Genomic DNA, 27,291 nt, shown 5'->3' with positions numbered 1-27,291 from the left:
ATCCATCCCCTGCTTCCACTGGGTCCGAGAGGGAAAGTGCAGCTCTGGAAATCACCTGTTTCCCAACACGTGCGTCCTGTAATTGGGAAGGAGCCCAGCTCTCCTGACACCCAGCTTTTGCTCCCCAAACTGCTCACCTCACCACTCTTTGCAAAGGACTCAAACTAGCTGTGCGACCTTGAGCAAAGCCTTCTCCCTCCACGGGCCTCTGTTTCCTCTTCTGGAAAAAGAGGGAATGGGATTCACTGGAAAGTCAAAAGGACCCTGCCAGTTCACATATTCCATGACTCTGCTGCTCCCTAAGCCTCACCGTGGCCCATGCCTGGCATTTCTGGGTATCCCTGCTCCTCTGGAGGACTTATGTGCAGAGATGTGGAGGGGGTGGAGGAGGAAATGAGGTTACATGATGCCAGATAAGTTCTTGAACACATGGAGGAGTGCATGTTCATGAAGTACTGAAGAAGCAAGCTTGCCAGATCGGTGGCAGGTCTTGGATTGGGATTTGAAAGCACAGGGAAAGGTTTATGTGGGATAAAATTCCCTTTGGGTAGCTGAATTTGGTGAGTGAAATCAGAAGGATCCTGAACTATGAACAGAGATACCAGGCTCCACCCCAGACTGTCCCAGAGCCTCACTGTGCAATTTGGGGAGTCTCTGCTCCATGGAGAGTGAAAGGCTCCTGGCTTAGATGATCCCCCATCAGTAATTTCCTGACTCATCAGGAATTATGGGAATCGAGGGCTAGTAGAAAAGCCTGGATGGATGGATTGATAAGGGGCTTGAATGTAGAGGGCAACGTCCTCTGATTGCAAGAGGGTAGGAGTAGCAGAAATATACATCTGTTCTTGAATTTGAGATGGTCACGGAGGGCTTATCCTGTGTGTATATTGGGCTTAGAAAGCTCTCCCTTCTTCACCAGGGATATTGAAAGCATCCTTCACATCTTTGCTTCACCATTACCTTCTCCTGGAAGCCTCTCTGCATCCTCCAGGGAGCCTGGGGCTCCCTCTCGGTATCCCTGTGTTACACCACCGGGTATTCTGTCTTCTCGCTAGAAGACGGGCTCTGCAGAGAAAGGGACCTGGTCTTTTCATCTCTGTGTCCTCAACACCTTGATATGTGTTGGGTGAGTGAATGCATGACAGGTGAGTTATCAGGGAGTCCAGCGGTGAGAGGCTGGGCTCAGAGAAGTGATACTCCTTCCCAAGGGTCCAGAGCCATACGTGTTCTCTGTGTCCCATTTCGGCCTGTCCCGAGGCTGATGTCATGAAGCTCACTGCCGGCCCACTAGGAAAGCCTGTTCTTGATCTCTTTAGAGACCCCCTTCTCCCCTGTGTCTTAGTCTGCCAGGTCCTTCTGCAAATGTGGGTTTTGGTCATGGGAAAATTGGGTGTCACTGCACATGAATTAGGGCCACCTATCTCTAGACATTCAGAAAACACATGTTTAAAGATTGTTCATTAAGCATCCTATTGGTGCTGCCAAGTCTCAGGCCCTGTGCTCGATGCTGGAGAAGATGCAGAGATGAACGCTGAGCTCTGAGCTCCAGGGTCTAGGAGCTGGTGAGGGCAATGGGCCAGTTACATCATTGTGCTCTAGGGAGGGGCCGTGTGAGCACGGAAGTTCAAGCACAGGGTTCCTGGATGGAATGTTGTGTGTTGGTGTGAATAATGCTGGGGAATCCTCTGGACCAGAAGCAGGCTGGAGGGTCCATGAACTGCCTTCACTTTTTCTCATCCCTGAGTTCCCAAGGCCTGACCAAGCCTCTTGTGAAGGATGCTCAGAGCCCGTTGTGATGGGAGCCATTGGTTCTTCCCAGAGAGAGTTTGGGGAAGGGGCGTGATGTACAGGTGTTAGGTCTGGGCGGATGTGCAGGTGTGTGTGCTTTCCAGAAGTAGCCCTGCTCTTGGCTGTAGTCAGCCCAAAGGGGGGAGGTGCGTCTGCCCGAGGCTTTTAAGCGCTGCTTCTCCCCGCTGCACTGTGTGTTGTGTCTGTGACCACTCCTGACACAGGGACAGACTGCCATCTACTGTCCACTCTTGTCCTCTATGAGTCCCTCCTGCTCAGTGAGCTCCTCGGCATTTTTTTCACATCCTGTTTTCAGTGGGCCCAGATACCAGCAGAAAGAGAATAGACATCAGGTCCTTGTTAAGTAACTTCGTTGGAATTTGGAAGGGGGCCTTTAAAAAACATAACACATCTGTTAGATGTTTTTCTTATCTGCTTAACGAAAGTGTTATTTGAAGGGGGCCTCGTGCCTCTCTTGACTCTTCTTAATTACCATGCTGGGTACCCGGGTACCGTATAGAGTGCGAAGACCAAGAAGGCTAAGTCCTGTCTTCAAGAGCCTTGCAGTTGGAAGTCGGGACAGACCTGCAAGGAAATAGACCGTAGGATGTGGCAAGATATGTTTGGTATGTGGCACGTGAGTGGCAGGGACCCCAGAGGCTTTGGGGGTTTGGGGAAGGAGGAGTCCTTGTAGACAGAGTGATTGGGAAAGACAAGTATGGGCAGCTTGACTGGGTCTGCTTTTAGCAGCCCCAGGGTTTGGTGAGCACCTCCTAAAATCGCTGTGTGGTATCGTGGAACAGGCTCTGAGCTGGGAGTTCGGGGACCTAGAAGGTCCCTGTGACCCAGGGGGGCTGGTTTCAACGTCCTAGGGCCCACCCATCCCTGACCCGGCATCGCATCCCACATCTGCATGCAGAGGGAGGTGGTTCCTTGTTTCCATCTTGTCAAGGACCAGTAGAGCCGGAGTCCCTCTTGCATCCACTGCAGGGAGGGCATCTCAAGGTGTGTCCTGTCCTGACAACCCCACACACAGTGGGAGGGAGGGAATGTCCCCAGAGTAACCTCAGGTGCTGTACAGCTATGAGGAGGTGTCTGCCTGCTGCTTCTCTCCATATCTCCCCCTGGACCTTCCTTCCAAAATACATCTGCATAGTGCTTGAGTCGAGGATAGTTTTTCCAAAAGGAACTGCATTAGTATCCTAGTGTAGATTATAGCTCAGGTCTAGGATGCCTTCATGTTCGAATTCATTCTACCATTGCTTTTGTGGAGCTTTTTAAAAAAGTATCTAAGACTTTTGATGACTGGGGATTAAAATGGGGGAAACGTTGCTTTTCATAACTCACTCCCATTCTTTCTTTTTCTCTCTCTTTCTTAGCATTTAAATGACCATCAAGGAAACCTTCAGTGTATTTATTCCATGTACTTGTCTTATGGTGCATGTGTATGTGTGTGTTTGTGTGTGTGTGAGAGAGAGAGAGAGAAAGAGAGAGAGAGGGAGGGGAAAAGAGAGAGACAAGGAGGGAAAAAGAGAGAGAAGAAGAAAGAGAGACAGCAAGAACAAGAGAGAAAGCTATTGTAGACTGTGGTCTATTAGCGAGTCTAGGAAATCAAGTTGAATTGGAGTTGGGTTACTGGTAGAGAGACCTCAGATTGTCACTCTAAACCTCTGACATTTCCCTTTTACTTTTTGGCTCTTGTACGAATCAGGAATGTCTCTTCCCAGTCCCCCTTCCGTGTTTACATCTCCTTTTGGGGCTGCTGTATTAAGTTACCGTCTGTCTGCAGAAAGTCTCCTGAATTCTTGGGGGACCTCTCAACAGAGGCACAGTCAAGGATGGAACCATTAGAGAAGGTCTGATTTTTTACTATGGGGGGAACTAAACCCTTTTACTAAAAGGGTTAGGGGTTGTTTATCATGTGTTTTCCTGTGGTACAGTGATGTCTGTGACTCCTGCCTAAAGAGAGAGAGCGAGCAGAGGCTGGGACAGAGATGGAAAGGGAAATTCTTCCAAGAGCAGCCAATGTGGAGGGAGAGACTCAGTTCCCAGCAATTTCGTGGGAGGTTTTCTGATGGCCTGTGACGTGATTTGTAATCGTGGGTGAAAGTAGGAGGAGATGGGGGGAAGAGAGTTCCAGGTGAAGGTGCAGATGGAAAGAGGGTCCCAGGTGAGGGAAACCGGGGGTAAAAGAACCGAAAGCCGCCCAGGTTGTGGTTCACGGGGAGCCGCGTGGGGTGATGTGTCCAGGGAGATGGGAGGAAGGAGGGCCCACACTGAGCCCCCTCCCAACCTCAAGGGCAGCAGGAGCCAGTGGAGGTGGCACAGGGGAGGGTACAGTCAGTCTTTTGTTTTAAAAAAAGATCACTCTGGGGCTTCCCTGGTGGCGCAGTGGTTGAGAGTCCGCCTGCCGATGCAGGGGACGCAGGTTCATGCCCCGGTCCGGGAAGATCCCACATGCCACGGAGCGGCTGGGCCCGTGAGCCATGGCCACTGGGCCTGCGCGTCCGGAGCCTGTGCTCCGCAACGAGAGGGGCCACAACAGTGAGAGACCCACGTACCGCAAAAAAAAAAAAAAAAAAAAAAAAATCACTCTGGTTCAATATGGGAGGTAGCTTTTCCGAAATAGTTGTTCAATGGGAAAAAGACTGTTGGTTGGATGGATGGAAGAATGAATTAATGAGCGAATAAATGAATGAAATGCAGGGGGGACTTGATCAAGCCAGACTTGGTCACTGGTTACTCTGACCAGTGCTGGCTCCAGGGGAGATGAAGGACAGGACGGGCTGGGGGGATAGGTGACAGGTCATGGATTAGCGTGGCTCTGGCTGTAGGGAAACAGGGACCAGCATAGCAACAATGCTGAGAGATCAGTTGGCCGTGGGAGGATCTCCCAACCTGTTTGCATTTTCTATACATTTCCATCCAAACTTGATTTCATTCCGGATCAAAAATGAAAGTGGCTTTTGGAGTTGTACCCCAGAAAATTTAAAACTGTGATGGTGACTTTCTCCAGAGGGGGCTGCTTGCTCACAGACCTTTTCATTGGCTCAAAGCGGGTTGTGGACAGATGCTGAGTTTTCTGAGGCACCTGGCGGGTCCCAGATTCTGGGCATCAGATCCATCTATTGATGATTCCTATGGATTGTGTGTGTGTGTGTGTGTGTGTGTGTGTGTGTGTGTGTGTGTGTGTATTTCAAAGTCTCCTGAAAATTACCAGATTCCACAGACCCTCTTTTGCTTGTAGTGGACCCCTATAGAGAGTCACGTGCAAGGTCACGAAGGTTAGCACAGATAAGAAGAGTGTGTGTGACAGTGACCTAGACAGACGCCTGGCATGCCCTCCAGCGACTTGGCCTGGTAGAATGCAGGAATCCCCCTTGGTGGAGGCAAGGGAACCAAAGAGAACGTTCTGTGTCATCTCGAAGGTCTCTGCTCAACAAAGAGCTCACTGTGGAACCCCCCTCTGCACTGTCCCTGCCCCTCTGTGGCTTTGCCGTGGCATCTGTCCCATTCAGTGAGGTCCCCATAAACCCATCATAAGTTGAAAATATTGTTGGTCGAAAATGCATTGAATACACCTCACCTAGCAAACATCACAGCTTAGCCCCGCCTACCTGAAATGTGCTCAGAACACTTCCATCAGCCTGCAGGGGAGCAGAATTCTCTCACACAAAGCCTGCTTTATAATAAAGTGTCGAATATCTCATGTAATGTATTGAATACTGTACCGCAAGTGAAAAACCGAATGGCCATCTGGGCACAGAATGGCTGAAAGCGTATCGTGATTGCGGGCGGCATCACGAGAGAGGCTCTACGCACATAGCCAGGCCAGCGAAAACGATCAAAGTACGGTTTCTACTGAACGCGTATCACTTTCACATCATCGTAAAGTCCAGGAAGTCTAACTGTCATGAGGCGGGGGCTGTCGGCCCTTGCTCTGAGGGCTGCTCAGCTCATCTGAGCTGAATCTCCTTCTCCCTACTCATCCGGCATCTGCCTCGGAAAGTGGCGACCAGGAAGGCAGATCACAGGTGCTCAGCAGATTCCTAGGTGCAGCTCAACTCCATCTCCTGAAGGCGGTGTTGAGGGTGAGGGCAGGGAGCAGGGCAGAGAGAGAGGGACAGAGACCAGTATTCCTAGGGCCTGAATGCTGTGCAGGTACCTTTTAATTTTTTATTTTATTTTGGCCACACCGTGTGGCATGTGGGATCTTAGTTCCCCGACCAGGGATCGAACCCTCACCCCCTGCAGTGGAAGTGCGGAGTCCTAACCACTGGATTGGCAGGGAAGTCCCTGTGCAGGTACCTTTGTACAGGTCATCTCATGAATTCCCCCCCAACTGCCCCCGAGAGACAGCTCCATCCCAGGCTGCAGGGCATGGCATCCACAGTGCTTGCAGAGTGCGGAAGTGTTTGTGGTCTATGCGTGATCAGATTTCCTGCCCTGGTTCTCCCTGGGAACTTGCGTACCAGTAAGAGGCCCTGCTCTTGGTGCAGTTACGGAGCAGGTCTGCCGTTGATGTCCAGCACCGATGGCTCCATGGGAAAGTCAGCACCTTTCTTCCCTCTCGGGTCCGGGGATCCACCCAAGCGCCAGACTTAGGACGACAGTGCTCCCAAGAGGCCCACCCTGAGGACCCGCTTCAACCAATGGGCCTCCTTGGCAGAAGGCAGTTGTTTCCTTGCTGTTTTCCTGTTAGGGAGCCAGGGCTTGCAGGAGGGCAGAGGAGTGGGGGTCAGAGAAGGAAGCTGAAAATCAAGGTCTGAAGAAACTAGTGAGGTCAGAAACAGTTGTATTGCCAACCACATGTTCCCAAATCGTAAAGTGGACCATGCGGAACGGTCGCAGTCCCTGGGTTTCTCGTTACAAGAAGTTATCCCTGTGGATGCTGGCAGTCGTGCTGGGGCTGGATGTCCAGTGCCCGTGGCTAAGTGCGTGTGCCTCTAAGCCTTTGGGTTTGGGATTCTCCGGACTGCTGAGTGCCCTGAGTGCAGTTGGAAGCTATGATGGAGAGAGCCGTGCCGACCAGACGTAGGGCCCGGGATGGTGGTTCCCCGGGGCGGGGTGTGGGGGGGGGGGCTGGATGGTGGTGTGGGCAGGTGTGGGAGGGTCTCGTTCTGCACGAGTCACTGCTGGGGATTCCCCGTCGGAGACAGAGACAAGCCCTGCAAAAAGCAGTGGAAGCAGAAACCCACAGGGCTCTCTGTTCATATCCTACAGGTGAAACTGAAGTCATTCCTGACAACAGGTAGGCTCCATCCCCCATCCCTCGACCCTGCATCACACAGCCGCCACCCTCAGCAATGGCTTCTGCTTTTAACTCAAGGAGTGGGGCAAGAGATGAGCTGAAGCATTTATATCTGGGTTCTTTTTTAAATTTTTTATTGAAATACAGTTGATTTACAGTGTTGTGTTAGTTTCAGGTGTACAGCAAAGTGATTCAGTTATACATATATAAATATGTATATATATATATATATATATATATATATATATATATATATATTCAATTCCAGATCCTTTTCCCTTATAGGTTATTACAAAATATTGAGTATAGTTCCCTGTGCTGTTCAGTAGGTCCTTGTTGCTTATCTATTTTATATATAATAGTGTGTATATTTTAATCCCAAACTCCTAATTTATCCCTCCTCCCCCTTCTCCTTTGGTAACTGTAAGTTTCTTTTCTATGTGTTAGGTTTGAAGCTGGTATATTCTGATGCTAATAGCACATTGTCCTTTTTGGTAGGCAGCTCTCCTCCAAGTCAGTCTGGGAAAATGTTCCTTAAAAGACATGCTACAAAAAAAAAAAAAAAAAAAGACACGCTACAGCACTAAGAGTTGGGGAGGGAGCCTTCAGGGGCACCGTGGGAAGAAATGTTACAGCTGTGGCTTGGAAGCATCAGTGTGTTCCTTTACCTGTTTCTGATGACGTCGTCTGGGGTGTAAGCTCACGTGAGGGGCGGATGGGACAGCATGCTGGGAGCAGACAGGCATGAGGCATTCAAGATGTGGTACAGGAAACTTGAGGTTACGTTGATGTGGGTTCCTCATCCCTCCTGCAAGGCCATCCCCCGAGTTTGCCTCCAGCTACTTGCTCTCATTCTCCTCTGTCTACACCATTATATCTGCATCTGCGAAACGGAACTTCCCTCCCAGCAGCGTCGTGGATCTGGTTGCAGAGCTCATAGATGACCTCCCCTGCCTTATCGTTTACTGTCTCATCATTATGCAAATACCCTTGAAACACCCCTATTCTTGTTGTGTGGATGCATCGCCTTATATCTTTGAGATTATGCAATGTTCAAGGTCCTTTTCTCTTCACTCTCTTAACTGCCTCCTGGGGGTTGAGTTGTTCCGGTAGTAGAGTTTGCTGTTTCTTTCCGTGGTGCTGGTTTTCCTCGGAGGGTGGTTGGTTATTCTTACTGCCAGGTTATCTTCCCGGGCAGATTCTTCTACGTTCCTTGCACGTGGATTCAGTGCTTGGCTTCAGCTTCTTACATTATCTGTGGCTTTGTGAACGTGTACCTTCTTTTAGGGATTCCTTACAGTTCCTAGCCAATGAAAGCCTCTCTTCCTGTTTTCCAGCCTAGGCAATGTATAACTGCCTAGGCTGGAGAACAGGAAGGGAGTTTTAATGTGTTTTCTGTTGTATGGATGGACTTGATACAGGAGGAGGAGGAGAATTGAAGTGGGTACTCAGTCCGCTGTCCTGAAATGGGAATCCCTTCAAAGTTCTTAAGAATCCAAGTGAAACATTTAAGCCTCGGTGGAGATAATGGTAATATAACTCAGACCACTTGGCACAGTGCCTGCCCCATAGCAAGGGCTTATTGTAGATAGAACTGTTCTGTTAGCTGCATATTATTGTAATTAAAATAGGGCCTCAGCCTGGTTTTAAATCCCATCTCCGCTTCGTCTTAGCTGTGAGATCTCGACAGTATTACTAAGATTCAGTCAGTTCCCTTAAGTGTAAAAAGATATTACATTGTTTGGAAAGACTAACTAAGTTACAGCATGTAGACTCAGAGAGTCTGGAACATGGTCAAGGTTCAATACATGTTAGCTGATACTATCATGATATTATTAATTAACCCAAAGGGGGAAATAACCAGATACTGTGCCATCTTAGGGAATCCAAGGGCAGGAACTGTAGCCACGCTTCATAAGAGACTAACCCAGGAGCCTGGAGGCACTCCTCTGTCTACAGGACCACATGGCCCTGTTCTCTCTGCCTCTGAACCCCGCTTCCCCACTTCTCATTCTAGGCCTACCAACGGACTCTCCCAGGGCTCCCGTTTCAGATTCCTTAGGGTGAGATCTGATTGGCCCAACTGGAGTCAGAAGTTCATGCTAGTTCATTAGTTGGGGACCGTTGAGTATGGTCATGTCACGCGGCACGTAACTTCAGAGCACTACCCTTTCAACAAAGGTGCAGCCCTTCTCAGAGCACAGGCCTGTGGGCTGAGCATTCAGCCCCAAGTTATCGAGCTTCTGTGAGTGTGTGTGTGGCGGGGTGGTAGAGAAGCAGTGATCAAAGGGCAGACTCATGAGTGACAAATAAGCAGGCCCCACGGAGCACCCCCTTAGGATGAAGAGGACGGGTTTACGTGTCCCCACGAGACTCTGTGTCTTGCTGAGTTTAGGGCATGTTCGGCACCATCCCTGGTCTTTGTCTTTGGGTAACAATCCAGTGAGGGTCTTCACCAGAGTAGACGGGCATGAGATGAATTCTGCACGCAGTTTGGGGAAGCATGGTGAGGTCTGGTTGGGGTACTCTCACCTTCCCCACATGCCCTGTGTAGCTCAGGGAGCCCGGAGCATGCCTGCCGTGGAAAGGCCACCATCCCTGGCTCAGCTCTTTTCCCCAAGTGCAGATCTGAGGCTCTTCTCTAAGAACGCACCCCCCAAGCTGTGCCTCTTACATTCAGAAGGTGAGATCCTCATGGTACACATGCAGGTCCTGGTTTGTGTGAGCTTTTTCCCTTTAATTCTCTGCCTTTTCCAAGCTGAACCCAAGTTTAAACAATGAAGGCCTTAGGAATATCTGAAATGGTGAAGATTCAGATCCTTAAATCCTAGGCAGATAGAGTACAAGTTTCTGATCCAAGAGGAGGTTCTGAATGTGATGATTTTTGAAGATTTGTTCAGGATTTATTGGCTTGTTTGTTTGCATGTGGGGTCATGACACTGGGTATTATACTGTGCTTGTTGCTTTAGTGCACAATCCCATCCCCTTAGCCACTCGGCAAGATAGACATAATTTCCCCCATTTCACAGATGAGGAAACTGAGGCTCAGGGAAGTTCAGCCGCTTGCCCAACAGAGCCTTGATCAGCAACCAGAGCTCCCTAACTCTACAACTCACGTGTTGCCCACAGACACCACCTTTCCTCATCTGCCCAGGTGCCTTTAAAGATTCTAACTGTATCCACCAGGAACTAATACAGTGCGTAAGAAACGTTGGTCACGCTGAACTGAACGCCAGCGGCATGAGGGGTCCCAGAATTTGGCAAGGCTTTTCCAGCACTGATGGATCTGTCTCGGTTGAGTGTATCTTTAAAGCTGCGTTTTTTTTCCATGGGAAATTTCAGCTGGGTAACTTGAAAAAGCAGCTGCTTCATTCCTGGCCAGAACTATAAAGTCTTGGCTCTGCCGGCAGGTGATTCTTACATCAGTGTCCAAAAAGAGCATTCTATCCAGAAATATTTAGTTAGCTCCTGCTATGTGCTGGGACACTGTTGTTGGTGCAGGAGACAGAGCACAGAACGAGAAAGGTCAACCCTCTGCTCTCAAGGAGCTTAGATTCCACTGGAAACAGTCTTCGATGCAGAAACGAACAAGTGGATGGATGGATAGATGGATGGATAGATAGATAGATAGGCAAATGAAATTTTCCTATGGGGATTAGTGCCAGGATGGATAATAAAATCAAGTGATGTGATAGACAGTGGGAGAGGGTATTTTTTTTTACCTTTTTATTTTATATTGGAGCATAGCTGATCAACAATGTTGCATTAGTTTCAGGGTACAGTAAAATGACTCAGTCATACACGTACATGTATCTATTCTTTTTCAAATTCTTTTGGGAGAGGGTGTTTTAGATCGTTATGTTCATGACACAGCAGAAGGCTTGTGTGGCTGGGACAGAGAGTGAGAGAGGCCCGCTAGATCGTGTAAGGCCTGGTAGACCACTTACAGAATTTATTCCTGTGATGAGTTGAGGTGTGTAATTAGAAGCCACGCCCCCCTCCAAATATGGTGGGAAGCCAGAGCTTTTCCCCTGCGAGAGTATTGGGAAGCCATTGGACGTTTTGGAGCAGGGAATAGTGTCATCTGCTCAACATTTGTAAAAGGCTGCTCTGCGTGCTTTGTCAGGGGCAGGCTGCAAAGACAGTGAGACAAGTCGGTTGCCAATACAGTGGGCAAGAGGGAATGGAGGCCTAGATTCTGTGGTCGTGAGGGGGTGCTAAGGAGCCAGAAGATTTGGGATCTGTTTTGGAAGTAGGACTGGAAAGAATTGATGGACAAGTGAGAGAAGAGAGTGTAAGAAAAAGAAACCTGTCAATAGAAGGAACGATCCAAGTCCGGGAAGGGAGACATGCCATTGACCTTGTTGGGTTCCTAAGACCCGCAGAAAGAGCTGACTTTCCAGCCTGAACTCTGTGTGTGCTGTGGCCAAGAGCACAAGAGAAAGAAAACTAGAATGTTCACTATGCTTCTTTTATCTAAGCTGAAAAACGAACTCAGGTCGGTGACCTAAATGGGCATAAACTCCGGTGCTGAAAAGACCACTCATCCAGCCGTAGCTCGCGAGCACCTGATGTCGTAAGGCATCATGTCCTTGCTGATGGGAAATACAGAAATTCACGGTTCCTCACCTCCATGAACTCATGTTATATCTGGGGAGATAAGACATCCCCAACTAAACACAACTCAAGCTAGAAATGATTAAGGCCATGGGACTGTTACCCACAGAGGGCAGTTGGAGTCCCAAAGACTGCTGGTGGGTGATGAGGAAACCCCCTGGATTGGGCAAGAGAGTTAGCAGGTAGCTCTGGATGGCGCAGACGGAGGCACAGAGGTGGGAAAGACACGGAGCCTTGGGGGCTTGACTGATGCCTGGGAGGGAGAAAGTCTATGCAGAGCAGTAACAGAAGCTGCAACTCAGCAGCTTCCTCCCCCACTCCAGGGCATCGTGGTTTGGGGGAAAGGCTCTATTACGTCCCCTCATGGCTCCTCTTCCCTTTTGCTGTTTTTGGTTTATGTTATTTCCCCTTCAGAGCATTCTTTGAACTTTCTGGAAACTCCCCTTGGCGGTCTCCTCATCTGTTCCCAGTTTAACCCTTTGCTCCATCTCATGGGTCCTGCTTTGTAGGTTGTAGTGTTTGAGATGCTGCCTTCCTGAAGTGTTTCTCTGAATTAGCATCGGGTACCTGTTCTGCTGTTTTGTTGCCATCCCATTACTCAGGAAAGGAAGGACTCCCTTCGGTATAGGAGCGGGGCTTCCGAGAAAAACCTAACACTTCCAGCTCCTGAGTTTATAGGGCTGTGCCAAATCTGGTTTCGTACAGATGAGGAAAAGCATCGCAAGTTACCTTCTTTGGTGTCAAGTGCGAACAAATCCCTGAGCCCCTCTGAGGGGCACAAAAAATAAACCACTGGTTTGTGAAGCCCCAGGATAATCCATCTGATTAAAGCCTTGCATCCCATTACTTAAAACATTCTCGCACAAGCATTGGCTGGCATGTGCACGTACAGATTCACACATCTATCTCTTCGCGCCCTTTTCTGGCCTCTGATGACTTCTTTCCTCTCCAGGAGGCTGGAGTCCGCGGCTTCTGAAGCATGACTTCTGGAAAGCTTTTCCTTCTGCCTAACCAAGATGGCATCTCTTTCCTTCTTCTCCTGGGGAATCATTGGCCATTGGACAGTGGTCAGGGCATGGATCAGAAGCACCCTTGATTTCTGGGGGTTCATCCCTAACACCTGGGTGGGAGGCTGCATTGTGCTCTGTCATCTGGCTCCACCTGGCTTTTGTTTTTTTTGTTTGTTTGTTTGTTTGTTTTTTGCGGTACGTGGGCCTCTCACTGTTGTGGCCTCTCGCGTTGCGGAGCACAGGCTCCAGACGCGCAGGCTCAGTGGCCATGGCTCACGGGCGCAGCCGCTCCGCGGCATGTGGGATCTTCCCAGACCGGGGCACGAACACGTGTCCCCTGCATCGGCAGGCGGACTCTCAACGACTGCGCCACCAGGGAAGGCCTCCACCTGGCTTTTGGAGAACCCTATTTGAGTCTTTAATGATCTCATGACTCCCAAATGGCCCTGGGAATGTGTGCGCTTAGAGGAGCAAACAGCCTCCTTTCGTCCTGGCCTCTGCAAGAACAGTTTGCTATGTAGCATCCTTAGGAGACACAGGAGCAGGTGAAACTCCCCAGATCTTGTGTCTTTCGTTAAACTCTATCCTGAAGTAGGAGAAACCAAAGAACAGATATTACCTTTATCAAAAGAAGGTCAGGGATTCCTCTGACTTCTTACGAGGTTGGATACAACCAAAGGCAAGGAGAATTTTGCTCTTTGTTTTAGCCATTAGGAAACCCAATACCACCATGTGGTTGGTTTAATTTTCCCTCGTCACATGGGGTTGAATCCCCTTTGCTTCTGCAATTTCTGAATGGTAGCAATCATTTCTCATGATACTCTTGTGTCGTCACTCAGAGTAGAAGAGTAGATTTGACTCTTAATCTCAAAAGAATGGGGACCGTTAATGTTGATTGAACTGGGAACCACGCTCAGTACTTTACGCGCGATCTCAGGAAATCTCCCAAGTTCAGGAAATAGCTGCTTTACTTCCATTCCATTTTGCAGACAAGGCAGCTGAGGCTCGGACAGGTTTTCCTACATTGCTCCTAAGATCATCTGAGAAACTGTATATTTCACTTGTTTTTCTAATGTATTTTCTTACTCTCCCTAGTATTAACAGATCCCATGGAGTGTAGGGCTTTTCTGTATCCTTGCTGCACTGCCGTATCTCTAGCACCTGAGATGCTCTGCAGCACGTGGCGCTTGCTCGGTTAGTACCTGTGGAATGACCACCTAAGGTGCCCAAGGTTAAATGGCTAGGAAGTGGTGGCCGAGCTTGGAATCACTCTTTTCTGGTTCTGGAGTCTGTGTTCCTAACCACTACTTCACACTGCCTTCTTGTTTATTTATAAACAATTCCCCTTCTCCCCCTCTACCCCTCTTTTCAGTGCTTTTCACCTTTCTTGCTGGAATTGAACAGCACAGTTGTCATTTACGAGACGCAGTAAGTGGCAGTCCCCCTCTGCCTGGTGTCCTCATCCCCCTCTGCTTCTAAACATGGTCCTTGTTTCATCCTCTCTTAAATCACCAGGCTTAGTTCACATATCTGGTCATTTTATCTAATCAGAAATGCAAACCATTCGTCTCCTTAATTCAAGAGTTTGGGCTTTTCCTAGGTTAAGATCAGGGCCAAAGAAGTACCACATTGCTGGCTGGGGTTACTCAAAGTCTGCTCTTTCCTGCGTCTGGTCAGTGGGAAACAGAAAAGATGACAGCTGAAGCTTTGGGGGTCCTTTCAGAAGTAGTTATAACGTACGACATTGTTGTACGATTATGAAATAAGTAGCTGTTCTAAAATATGTCCATTTTAGAGAATTAGGAAACTATTAGAATAGAGGAAGACAGTTACCAGAAATCCCATCAACATTTTAGGATATATCCCCTGAAGTTCTTTCCCGTGTGTGTGTGTTTGAGTGTGTTTTCATGTGTATGTGACTCTGTGTGTGTGTTCCCTTTTTTAAATAAGGGGGCTCATCATACTTGATGAACAGTTTTTAACTGGAATTTTCCACTTAATGTCGCTTTGGATGTTTTCTTCCGTGTCTTTAAGTTTACTTATAGAAGATCATTTTCACTGCGTAATATTCCGTCATGGGCCACCCTTTAACTGTTTCATGACTGTGGCACGTTTGCCTTTTGGCCACTGTTTTTATACTGTAGTTAGGCATCCTTTGATGTAAATGTTTATGCACAGATGTGGTTACTTTCTTAGAGGAGATTTCTAGAAGGTACGTTTCAGCAAAGCGCATGTGTCACGTGGTGCAGTGGGAAAGCGCTTGGGTGTGGGAACCAGGCCAGCTTGGCTTTGAATCCCAGCTCCCTCACTTACTAGTGGGGTGACCTTGAGCAAGTCATCTATCATCCTCAGATTCCTGTGGAATGGGAGTAAAAATCTAATTCATCGAATTGTACAGGATGAAATGATCATATCATGCAGAATGCTTTAAACAATGCATGGCACAGGGGAAACCTTTAATAAAAGGCAGCTTTAAGGAAATAAATTTTAAGCTGGATAAATCGACAACAGATTATTATGATTCCTATTTATATTCCTATTGTTTTGATGTCTAAAGTGTCGCAAGGTTGTCAGCACTCTGGCACGTGTGGACTTACTGGCCAGACGTTTCCTCCAGTCCCAGGACAGCTCTCTCTCTCTCCTTTCCTGTCCTTCTATCCTTCCCTCTCCGCTTCCCTGAGACACTGTTGTTTTACAGAGTGTGGCTTTTCTCAGCCTCCCCGATCTGCCCACACGTGTTTGCTTTGCTCTCCCATCCCATTTGGACTTTCCCTCCTTGTCAGTTTATTTATTCCATTTAGGAGGAATTGGAGCCCGGCCTCAGCTTTCCAGTTGGCTTTATCAGTGTGCTGCGTTGTCAAACTGTTCTCTCCGTGACTTAGCAATCTCTTCGATCCTTGTTGAGCTGGTATTTGTTCTCCTAACAAATGTTTGGGGTGGTTGGAGGAAGCCTCCTGCCCCTTCAAGCTGCCCTGCTTGTTTGGAATCTTTACCCGGCTGACCACAGACCAGGGACATCAGTCCAGAAGGTCTCCCTTGCCCGGCAACACTGAGAGTTGCATGATGACTGAGACTTTCTGGGGAGCCTTCTTGGCAGGAGGAGTTGGGGGGGGATGCTGGGGACCCTGCAGGGTCCAGTTTGAGTTCCTAGACACGGTCCGGGAGCATTTTCGATGCACAAGATACATGACTCAGCTCATCCTCTGTGTCTTGTTAACAAAACTCAACCTTCCGTCATCTGCTGTGGACACGAAGCTTCGGGTATGGCAGGCAGCCCAGGAAGACCACAAGGGTGGGGAAGCATGTGAGTTTCCTGGGGCTTCCATAACACCCTGGGTGGGTAAAAACATGGGGAATTTATTGTCTCGCGGTTCAGGAGGCCAGAAATCCAAGATCAAGGTGTTGGCAGGGCCACACTCCATCAGAAGGCTCTAGGGAAGAAGCCGTGTCATGCTTTCCTCCCGGCTTCTGGCAGCGTGAGGTGCTCCTTGGCTTGTAGACAAATCCCTGGAACCTGCCGCCTCACCTGCCTCCCTCCCTGAGTGTTTTCACATCGTCTTCTGAGCGCCTGTCTTGGCCCAGGTTTCCCGTTTTCATAAGGTCACCAGTCGTACTGGATTGGGACTCACATTAATGACCTCATTTTAACTTGATTATCTCTGTAAAGACTCTATTTCCAAGTAAGCTCACGTTCTGAGGTCCTTGGCAGGGTGGGGGTGGCTAGGACGTCAACATGTCTTTTTTGGGAGACACAGTGCAACCCAGGGCAGGAAGGCAAGACACTGGGGGTCTGTAACCCCTCTGTGCACTCACCCTGGGCAGTGCAGGCTGTGTGCAAACATGCAGTCAGCTCTTTTCAGGATTAAGATGAATGGGGCCAAGACTTTGAGTGGGGTCTCTGTAGCAGCAGTGATGGCCAAGGAGGACGATGTCTTGCCTTCCTTGTCTCAACCCAGACATTTGTATATCCCACGTGACCTCTGCCTCTGTCTCCCAACACATTGGGAATTTCTGGGGTCCCGGGATCCGGAGAGAAAGCAGCCCAGCCGGAGGCCAGCTGGTCAGGAAGGGAGGAAAGGGATGGCGTCTGGGAGGGCAGAGTGGAAGGGGTGGTGGAATCGGGAAGGGATGTGATAGAGCACCAGGGTGGTGGGGAGGCTACAGGAGCTTCCTCCACAGCCGCGAGTCATGCCCCAGCTCTGCCCCTCGGCTGTGTGCCCGTGACCTGGGCATGTAGCTTCTCTGGACCTCAGCACCTCCACGGGTGAGGCTGGGAGGCCGATGGCTGCTCTCTAGGCCACCTTTCCCTCCAGAACAGAATTAGCTAGAGCCTGATGTGTGGAGCAGATGGGAGCTCTGGGGCCGGGCCTCTGCAGGGAGAACAGCCCCTCTTCCTGTGGAAATATCTTCCGCGTGGGACCCTGGCCCAGGGTCACCCGGCACACATCTGGCTCCTAATTCCCGCTCCACACACACCCCCCTCACGCCCCGTCCAACCCCCGTCTCTTCCCACATGGAAGCCGGCTACTCCTTTTCATGATTCCTATTACTCTTGGGCTGCACACTTCTGCCTTCCATCGTTGTCAGCCCTGGGAGGCTATTACGAGCTTCTGGTACACAGCCCATGCCTACCTGGGCTGGACCCCGTGAGTGAGCTGGGAGCAGGGAGGAAGATGCCTGCAGCTGGGGCAGGGGGCCGAGGGCCTGGGCTCTGACTCTACAAGTGCTGCCTTAACAGATTAAATGAACCTTTGGGTCCTGATCGCCTGTGATCGCCTCAATACCGAACACACACACAGACTCACCAAACACACACACACACACACACACACACACACACACCCTCCCCTGTATTCAGAGGAGCCCGAGCCCTGCTCATGCCCTCCGGTTTAGTCTGCCTGCACCCCGGGCAGCGGAGGCCCAGGTCTGCATCCTGTTTAAATGGATGGTGTGGAAGGGGATGGTAGGTGTGGCTCAGGGAGGTGAAGTCTTACTCAGAGCATGCAGCAGCTGAGCTGGGAACTCTGCTGACTCAGAGATGTTGATGGGCAGGAGGCTGTCTCTGTTCATCCTTCTGCTGAAGTCCTTTCCATGATTGACAGAGAGGGTGAAGGGTACCCTGGGAGAAGGTTCAGGCATAAAGGTCAATGGTAAGAATCACACGGTCCACAAAGTCTAGGCAAGCACCATCTGTGGCAAGCTGGGGGTCATAGTGGCCCACTGGATAAGGCTCAGTGCTGCAGGGTCCAGTGGAGAAAAAGAGGGTGGCACAGGGCAGGCAAGCTCTTTGCTTATCGATGACGTCTTCCTTCAAGTATCCTGGGAATTCTGCAGTCAGTGGGCGGTCTCAGGTGTTCAGGGGGTGCTGTGTTTTTCTTAGCAGGGATACTGTGATCTCTTGCACAGGATGGTTCTCTCAGGGGCTCGGGATGCCCTGCAGGCATTAACTTCTAGTAGGCTCTTCCCCCATCAATCACCATGAAAACCAGGAACGCCTCCCCCAATTTCCAAATGCCCTTTAGGAGAGGCAGTACCAGCCGTTTCTGAGAATCACATAGACCCACGTGGATTAAGCGAGTCGAGAAGGAACGAATGATATCCTCCTTTTGTGATTTTGCAGCAAACTCCAGCTTCCTCTGCCCCAGGTGGAGCCTCGCCACCATTATTGAATCTATCTCCCCGCTGCTGGGGCCAACTGCACCCCACCGCCCCAGGCAGGGCTGTGCGTGCTCTGCAGAGAACTCGCTCGCTGGGCAGAGGTGGCCCTACTTCTGCTTCGGTCCAGCTGGGAGCTCTGGGGACCCACCTCCACCTCCACCCCTCCCTCTTGGAACGGTGATTCGGGGTGGGAGCCCCAGCATTATTCTGCGAAGTGTCTGGCTATTGGAAGAGAGGTTTGTGTAAGATTCCCTCTCAGCAGCTCGGCACAGATGGCTTGGCGAGGACCAGATTCAGTTTCGGATACTCCCCAGCCTTTTTACCAGGCTTCCCGGAACAGACAGGGAAACAGAGTGAGTTCCTTGAGGTCAAGTGATTTGGACCCAAGTTCCCCAGAGTCCCCGAATGACCCTGCTGGTGGCCCCGTGTGCCGAGCACCCCGCAGCTGCTAGTCGGAGAGATGGGTGCTGCGGGAAGAGGGCACTGAGCTGCCATCCAGCCCTGCCACCCACCCATGGGGCACAGCACTGCCTCTGCCTGGGTTTGCTCACCTGCAGAATGGGGAAGATGGTCGTCTTGCCACTTTTGCTGCACAGGCATGGAATGGGGGCAAAGGGGAAGTATTTATGAAGCGTTTTGAACTCCAGAGAGAACAGGCACTGCACCCATCCATGGCCTATTAGGATGTGACGTAGGCACGGTCAGAAGGTGGAAATGAGCCTAATCCAGTCGTGAGTGTCATTGCCAGGAAGATCCAGGGGTCTGCGAACCCGGTGCCCCTCTCGCCACCCTGGGAGGCCTCCCTTCCCGCTCCTGCCTCTGTCCTCTTCACGACCAAACTTCTTTCACAAAGGTGTCATCTCCGTGATGCTCAGGCGCCCTGCAACCTCGCTCTTACCACCCACATGCCCCAGAGCCTCCACGGCCCATGGCCTCGTCTCTAAAGCCAGAGAGGCTGGCCTCCTCCTGCTGGGCCTCCGAGCACCTTTCCGTGTTGTCACCTTCTTGAAATTCTCTCTTCCCTGGATCTCCCACGGTCCTGCTTTCCACCCTGCCTCTGGCAGTCTCTTCCCACTTTTCTTAGCTGACTTTTTCTCCTCTGCCTTGGGCTCTGCCCTCTGCGTGCTCTCCATAGGCAATGGTCTCTCTCAAGCATTCCACTGGTCTCTCACATCTGCAAACATACAGGGGTTTTCTTGTAAGCTACAGACCCATATACCCTGCTGCCTGGTAGATACGCCACCCAGATGTCTCGCGGGTACCGAAAGCTCGGTGTGTCCCAAACTCCACATGGGGTCCCTCTGTGCTACAAACCGCTCTACCTCCAGGGAATGTTGTCCGTGTTTCCCAGCTTAGTCAGTGAAACCGCCTCCTGCTGCGTTTGGTCGAGTCAGAGCCTGGGCACCGTCCTCAGCTCGTCTCGCTGCTGATTCCCACGATCAGGCAGCCTCCACGCCATCTGAATTCATCTCCATACCACAACCCCAATCCAAACCGTCTTCACCTCTTGCCAATTCCCCACACTTTGCAAAGCTAACTGGGTCATTTTTTCCTATTGGAATCTTATCATGGGTCCCCTTGACATGACCTCCATCCTCTTTGTACTGCCTTCTCTCCCTCTCCAGTCCTCTCCCCTCCCTTCCCCTCTCTCCTTCTCCCTGTCTCTCCTTCAGCCTTACTGGATTTAGTAGTGGTTTCTGAGGATACACCATGTGCCGTCTTGCCTCTGAGCCTCAGGACTTAGGTATTGGTTCCTGCCACCTGGAACAATCCCTCTGCCCACCATGCCTCTTGCCTACTCTTGTCACCCTCCCGGTGTCAGCTTCAGCACCACCTCCTCTGAGAGGGTGTCCCTAATCCCCTGTCTTTCACAAGGGCTCCCAGCCACGTGCTCCCAAAGCACCCTCGACTTTTCCCAACACCCCATGTTTCCTATTCTAACTCCTGGTTCCACATCATTCTTCCTATAGACTCCTTGAGGGCAGGAACTCTTCGTAACATCATTTCCATCCGCACTGAACACAGGGCTTGGCTTCAAATAAACAGTCAATACACAGTTGTCGAATGAAAGGGTGAATGAACAAAAGGATTGCCCGGCAGAAACCTGGAATGGGATCAGAGATCAGACCTGGGATTAAGAAACCAACGTCCTCAGCGTGGCATTAGGCATTCCCAGCACAGGTGACTGACCCCATTCACTTTAGCAACAGTCCGTCCATGCCACACAGCCAAGTACAATGTTGAATGAGGTTTAATCTCTGCCCACAAGGAGCTTATTCCTTTTTTTGAAAACCTCTGAAAACAAGCTCTGAAATGATTTTGGCAGTAGACGGACTGGTTCCTTCTTTCTCTGTGACCAGTGATGGAGAAAAAGGGAGTGTGCGGCACACACACACGCAGACACACGCAGACACACGCAGACGCACGCAGACGCACACAGACGCACACAGCCATCGTGCCCACACACGTGCGCGTGCCCAAGCCCTTCCTCTCCTTGATGAGACAGTGCTCACTCTTCTGTCTGGGCTCTTGGCATGCCAGGGAACATCCCATCAGCCCGCAAGCCGGGGAAGCAGCTGTGACCATGGCAGTGAGGCTGGAGGTCAGGTTTGCTGGTTCCCTTTATGCCCCCCACTTCTCATTTGGTGAGCGCTGCTGTTACACTGTCCTTCCCCCTAGAGTTAGCACCTGATTTGGCGCCCCCAAAACTGGCTCTCTGTGCTTAGAATTCATCTTCGCGTCCTCTTCTGGATTCTCAGATGGGATGAAATCAGAGGATGGAGACTGGCCACACCCTTCCTCTTCAACCCCCATAAAATTTCTTGGAGGCTCCCCAGAGGCAGCCAGTTCCTGCTGGGGAAGGAGCGTCTGACAAGAGGCCTTGGGAAGCCCCCAGGCCCTGTTAAGGATGGGTCTGTCCTTCATTCTCAAAGACCTTGCTGTTATCCCCCTGCTTGAGTGGCACGTGGGCACTGGCTCTTGCCTGTACACACTCCAGCAAGTGGCTATTTCCCGGACCTCCTAGAAGTGATTCCATCCTCTTTGGAGCTGTTTCGTAGTTCAGTTATCTTCAGGGAGGAGCGTATGTCTGGGATCTTTGCCTGGCTGTGAAATTTCATTTCCATTTCTTTACACCTGCAGTTGCAGCATGCGAAGACAGAGCCCAGCTGATGTCCCAGACAAGGTGCTTTTTTTTAAAAAATCAAGGTGCTTTGGTTGTTGTTTCCCAGAAGGGGCTGCGGTCTGAGAGCTGATTTCATCAGCAGGGCGCTTGCAGGGCCACCTTTTTTCCCTTTGGGGTCTTGGCCTCTAATTCTTCTTCCTGCCCAGGCATGAGCTCTTGGTTTCCGTCTTTAAGGCTGATGTTGAAAAGATATTTGATTCGCTGTTCCAGATGCTCATTTCAAGTTGCAGTTTGTCCTGAGGGGCCAGCTTATCCTCTGGCTTTTTGCCTTTTCCTGATCCCACCTGTCAGTTCCCCTTTGGGACCTCCTGAAAACAGAACTGGTCTCCGTTTTGTTCTTTTGCCACCACAAGGCCTATGATCCCAGGGATTTCTCCATCTTTACGTGTTCCTTTCTACCTCCCCGTGGGCCAGTGCCCGGCAGATAACAGAGGCACATTTAGCGATCATTCCCTCCCACGATTGGGGCCACCTTCCCAAGGACGACAAAAGAGGGCAAGGTCGATTCCAGTGCCCCGCCCCTGATTTAACCTTATTCCCTCTTTCTACAATAAACTGGACCAGAACCAACAGCCCTGTAGAAGTACATTTCTTTGCCTCAAAACCAGGCCCCAGAGAGCATTTGATTCCTTGGCAGAGACAGGGAGGCTTAATTAATTTTTCCCTTTGAACCTCTTGGAATACACACACATACTCACATTCATGCACAATTGGGTGTAGAAGAATTTTAATGGCAGGTGGTGTGAGCAGTTCTTTTCCTCCTGATATGACCAGGGTTTTTCCATCTGGACTTTTTAGCAGGACCTAAGAATATTGACTTTCTAACCACTTGGCTTTGGGTGGAGTGAGCAGAAGGGAAAGGGGGGCGGGGAAGGTTCAAGGGGGAAATATGCTTATATATAAATCACACGTGAAGGCAGTTTTGAAGTCATTATTGCTTCAGGATGTGTGAACCGTAATTGTTTTTTAAGGTCTTGATTTGCCCAATGAGCTTTCCCAGGGTTGCTGCTCCAGGCATGACGTCGTTGCTGTCAGGGTGTCCGGCCTGGTCTGATAGAAGTTTAATCATTTTAAAGGGGGCCCAGGGTGGGATCTGGTTTCTCCCAGTTCTCTGCTGCGGTCAGTTCTGCCTGCAGCGTGGTGTCCACATGACTTTGACGATTAAGACAAAGGAGTTAAAATGAAGAAGAGGCGTTTTCTCCCTCTCTTTTCCTGCTGATTTTTTTCATGGTTGGCTGCACAAGGCACTGCGTCACTTCTAGGCTGTATGCTATTGATCGTTAAACTTTCCCTCTGCCTTCATCAGCTCCCCGCTCAAAACAGGCAGTGCTGTTTTGCCCAAGCTCTGAAAGCCACTTCTCAGCTGCCCACATTCAGCCTTTTGACCCCCGAGGCTGCCTTCTCATCACCCCCCTGCCCTGTCGGCACACCCACTCTCCCAGCCTCCATTCCTCGTGTCCTGGCAGCTGCAGCCCTGCATCAGTAATGGTCATCCCAGGGAATGTTGTCAAGGGTCATGTAAAGCATCCCCCCCTCTGTGTTTTGAGAAAGTTTTCCATCCCCGAAGGGCCTTTCTGGATAATCAGGAAGGTCGAACTGGGGCAGCCTACAGGAAGAAGCCTGAGGGAAATCTGTGTCCATAAGCCATGCTGATCCAAAACTTATTTTTTGGGCAAGTCACTTAAAGAGACATGTGGAGAACTCAGAAGACCTGGGGGAAAAAAATTGAGAGAATGTTGAAAATGTTTGAGGTGTATGTGCATGGGAACACTTTAAAGGCTGTGGTGGAGAATTAGATTTGTGGTAAAACTTTGTAACAGAGTAACCTGTTCTTTCACCGAAGTGTGCTTTAATGTGAGGGTGACAAATTCAGCACATGTACTACCATTCTACACTTTGCCCAGAGCAGACATCACCAATCAATCACAGCACTCCTTCCCACTGTCAGTTCTTTCCCCATAGCAGACATCACTAATCAATCATTACACTCATTCCCACTGAGCTTCCCAAGGCCTTTTAATCCTCAGCACAGGTCTCTAGGGAGCCATATATCAATCAGTTGGATTTGGAACTTAGACTGAAACCCATTTGGCACCTCTCATTTAATGGAAAGAACATTAGGCTTAGAGTCAGAATATCTGAATTCTACTCTGCAACCTACTACTTGTTGGTAATTATTAGTAATGATTATCTAATTTTAGTTTCTTCCTCTCTAGTAAGAAAACAATGGCTATCACAGAGGTCTGAGATAAGGGTTAATTAAGGTAACATGTAACTTACAAGATAATGTATGTGGTTGTGTCTAGGACAGAGCCTGGCACATTGTAACAGCTCAACAAGAGATGACCAAATATGAGTTTGCAGTGGGACATGCCCCCTCTCCCATGTGGAGGACAATAGATAGTACTTCTCCCACCCTTGCTGCTACTTTGAATGTCCTCGGTGAAGGCAGATGGGGAACAGCCGGGGCTCTGTCTGCCACCTTTAACTTCACATCGTCAAGACTCCTATTAAATCTCTCTTTCGAGAACTAATATAATGGTCCCTTGATACGCTGGGAGGACAGAGTTCACACCCGGTGTCAGGACCTGCCATGCTGCATGTGTAGCTGTGTGCCGACGCCCGGCCTGCTTTAGACCTTGGCTGTGCAGCGCATCCTCACTGTGACTAAGGAAAGCCCTGGAAGAGATCTTGGTTGAGATATTTGTACAACTCATTGTCCTAGTGTTCTGGCTGGTGGTGGTGATGGAGAACAAGGGACCCATGGAGGTGGTAGGACAGGCTTTTTTGGAAGAGGTTTCACTGTACTTCAACAATTCCAAGGTCAGAAGACTGCAGAGAGGTGTGTAGGGCATCCCAAGGACTGCCTTTTCCAACGTGATGTCAGACTGGCACTGGATGCCGCCTTCAGACTGGGGAGGCGTTATTTTCAGAGCAGCAACCTCAGGGGACATTCTTTGAGCAAACTGAACCCTTAGGGTCATAAATTCACACATCCTGAGATGTCAGTGACTTCCAAATGCCTTTCGCATTATATATATTATACGTAGTGCATTTTACTTCCCATCCTACTGATTTGCAATGAAAAAGGCGAGTGGAATAGAGCTCTTCCATGTGGCTTCAGATTCTCTTTGGACTTTTCCTTGTTTATCTTTCCACTCAAATGTGAACAGTTCATACCAAGGATTAGTCAAGGCCATCAGGTCCTTCTTTTTCTGGAATGAAAGGGGCAGGATCCAGATCCCTGCATCAAGGCAAGATTCATTGTAATTAAACAAATAGATACTGATTACCTGCGTGTATGCCGGACAATATGGGAGGCATTGAAAAGTGCAAAACGTAGTCCCTGCCCCTATACAGCTTAAAAACTGTCATGAGGGATAAAGAAATACACAAGGGGTGTGGCAAAATAGAAGATCGTCAGAATGTCCTGGGAGTTTGAAGGAGGCAGATCCCCAAAGGCTTCATGGAGGAGGCGGCAATTGTAGCCCTTGAGATCAGTCTTGCAGCAGCTCTAGATGAATGGGCTGGGATGGGGCAGGGGTGGGGCAGTAGAACTGAGGGGCAGGAGAAAGCACCAGCATGAGGATGCGGCCATAAGAGCCCTGAAGGGTGCAGGTTGTAGTGAGGAAGGGTCTACGTAAGGGGCGTGGCCTAAGAGACGGGACTCTTTCTTTTGCTGAGGTCGGGTTTCAGAAACAGCAGTCGGTACATATGCTTTCAGAAGCATACGTATGTATGGCTCTAGGACAAGTCCTGTGTGGGATCTTGGCAGGTCTGCAGATGCTTGGATAATTGCAGAGCTGGCTTAGTCCCTTTTCCATTATACCGTGCTCCCAGGGAACCAACTTGCTGTGAGGACTTGTCAAGCTACTGCCTTTCTCTGGGCTTCAGTTTCCACACCCGTAAAATCAGGAGATTGATTTAGCCGATTCTAGATCTGACATGTATGATGTTGTGACGATAACGAAAAGGTGATGGGAGCATCTTTTCCCTCTTTCCTCCTCCCTTCCTTCCTTCCTGCCTTCCTGCTTTCCTTCCTTCCTTCCCTCCCTCTTTCCTTCCTTTCCTCCTCCCTTCCTTCCCTCTCTTCTCCCTTTCTACCCTTCTTTCTTTGTCAGTCATGCCTCTTTGAGATGGGAGTGGGAACAAAGTGACATTCGATCCCACAAGGAAGTCAGGGGTCCAGGTCTGGGCTTGGTCTGAGCTGGGCTTGGTTTTTTCCTGCTCTGACACAGGTAGTCAGCACAGCTACTTCTTCCCCATGGGAGGTCCCAGTGGGGTCTCTATGGCAGGTCCACCAACTTGGAATTTCTGCTCAGTTCAGCAGACACTTTCTGAGCCGTACCCATGCTAGGCGTTGTGTGGAGTTGCGTGGGATAGAGATTCCTGCCGATCTCAAGGCAGACAGGTCAGCCTGGAGGGAGCAGTGGGTCCCAGACCTCATGCTTATCAGAGTCACCATGGAGGAGTTTTCTTAAGCGTAGATTCTTGGGCCCATTCACTAATGGTATTGCCTCAGCAAGCCTGGGGTAGGGCCTGAGAATCTGTAATATTAGCTGCTTCCAGGTGACTGTGATGCTGGACCAAGTTTAGGGAGCTCCAGTCCAAGGAAGATGCTCAGCTGTTGCTACCCAGAATGACCGTGCTCTACCGTACTTGTATTTATTGAGTATTTGTTGATTTTTTCCTATGTACTTGATACGGACCTCCACATCCCCAGAGGTGGGGGGTGTAGAAGGACACTCTAAGTTAGACTATTGTGAGACCTCCACTTCTGAGCTCCTACCCAGCTGACGACCTCATTAGGAAGGCAGGTCATTCACATGAAGTGATGTCATCATTCCCATGCTCACCATTCTCTTGAGTATTCGTATAAAACTCATGAGATTAATCAGTTGAGATTGGAAAGAGCCCCCCTAGGGTGGACAGGTTAGGTGTTTTATCTCTTCCTTTTCAATATGGAGACCAAGGCTCTGAGAGGTGAATCGATATATCCAGACTCACAGAAGTAGCAAGTGTAAGACCCAGGATGCAAAGCTAAACTCCTCCCTCAGTTCACTGCCGCTCCCCACTCCCCACTGAGAACTATATCCTCTCCCCGCAGAGCACTGGATCCTGGAGCTGGGGGAGGCCAGCGGGGGCTGGGATGGCTGGGGAAAGGTTCGGGGAGAGCTGGATTCAAGGTGGCGGAGGACTCTGGCTGGAGCCTGTCCCGGGAGCAGGGGGGTTGACACAGCTTCGATCTGGGATGGTCCAGGCTGCTGAGAGTGGCAGCTCTTTCCATCCGCCTTGTAAGGCAATAACACCGTGACAACGTATGTTTATGTTATTTCATCTGCGCAGAATTCATGTGAGGCAGAAAGAAGGCAGGGCCTGTTACCCCGTACCAGTGGGAAAGTTTAGGTTGAAGACAGACATTTTCCTCAATGAATGGAAAGACTATTTATCGAACGCCTACCATGTGCCCTCTGGGCGCATGTCATGCGATGCCTCGTCGATTCCCGTAACTGCTCTGTGGGATAGGCATCGTCAGCCTGATTTTACGGTTGGAAAAACTGAGGCTTTTACAGAAAGTGTGTGAATTACTCACTGTCAGACGGCAGGGAGATGGCAGAGCCAGGCTCTGAGTGAGGGTCTGTCTGACCTCCCAGACCACCCGCTTGCCCCAGAGTCCCCTCTGTACCACTCACCTAGTGGAACTGAGCTGAGTCTTGGACCAGTGGCCCCACTGAACTTCTCCATCAAGGGAACCCTCGTGGTACGCCAGCCGTGTCGCTCAG

This window comes from Stenella coeruleoalba (genome assembly GCF_951394435.1).
Source record: "Stenella coeruleoalba genome assembly, chromosome: 11".
Classification (NCBI taxonomy): Eukaryota; Metazoa; Chordata; class Mammalia; order Artiodactyla; family Delphinidae; genus Stenella; species Stenella coeruleoalba.
The sequence above is the reverse complement of the archived record's forward strand: the minus strand, read 5'-3'. Positions refer to the sequence as shown.